The sequence below is a fragment of the Theropithecus gelada genome, chromosome 2, assembly GCF_003255815.1.
Source record: "Theropithecus gelada isolate Dixy chromosome 2, Tgel_1.0, whole genome shotgun sequence".
Classification (NCBI taxonomy): Eukaryota; Metazoa; Chordata; class Mammalia; order Primates; family Cercopithecidae; genus Theropithecus; species Theropithecus gelada.
Genome location: NC_037669.1, coordinates 30,864,882 through 30,866,087, shown reverse-complemented (window position 1 = coordinate 30,866,087; position 1,206 = coordinate 30,864,882).

Here is a 1,206-nt window from a genome sequence, read left to right as displayed (position 1 = left end):
CATATACATTGTGTAAACAGCTTACTAATATTTACAGAACAAACCTTTATTCTGTTTTTTTGAGACAGAGTCTCACTCTGTTGCCCAGGCTGGAGTGCACTGGTGTGATCTCGGCTCACTGCAACCTCTGCCTCCCGGGTTCAAGCAATTCTCCTGTCTCAGCCTCCCAAGTAGCTGGGACTACAGGCACCTGCCACCACACCCAGCTAATTTTTCTAATCTTAGTAGAGATGGGGTTTCACCTTGTTGGTCAGGCTGGTCTCGAACTCTTGACCTCAGTTGATTTACCCTCCTTGACCTCCCAAAGTGCTGGGATTACAGGCGTGAGCCACCGCGCCGAGTCCAGAATAAATCTTACTGAGAATTTTTGTAATAAAGTTGTTGACCAATCTGGGAATAATTGGAATACTAAATATTTATTTATTTAGTTCACCAATTCATTAACAACATGATTTATCATTCAATTATTTAAATCGTTGATTCTTTCTTCAGTATTTTGTAGTTTTCAGGATGCTTATTTTAGACATATTTGATCTTGTATTTTCTGACTTTGCTAACCACACTAATTGGTAATAAGTGCTTTTTGCAGATTTTAAAATATTATTTTATGTAGACAATTATTTCTGAGAATAAAGTTTATATTCCTCCTTTCTAATTTGTACATCTTTTATTTCTTTTTACTGTTTTATTGCACCTCCCAGGACTTTCAGTATAATGTTGATAGGACCGGTGAGAATGGACATCCTTGTCCTGTTCCTGATCCTGATCTTAGGGAAAAGACATTTGGACTTTTACCATCGAGTATCATATTAATTGCAGTGTGTGTGTGTGTGTGTGTGTGTGTGTGTGTGTGTGTGTGTATTTTGGTGGATGACCTTTTTCAAACTAAGGAAATTATCCTGTCCTCATTTACTAAGATCATGAATACATATTGAAGTTTTTAAAGCCTTTTCCTACATTTATTGAGATGATCACGTTTTTTAATCTTTAGAATATCGGTATAGTGAATTACATTGATTAATTTTCAAATATTGGACCAATCTTGCATTTCCAGGACAAACATCACTTATCTGTGATGGATTATATTTTTCATACCTTTCTGGATTCAATTTGATATTATTTTGTTTAGGATTTTTGTGTGTCTGTTTACAAAGAATATTGGTTTATAGTTTTTTTTTAAATATCATTTTCTGGTTTGGTATCATG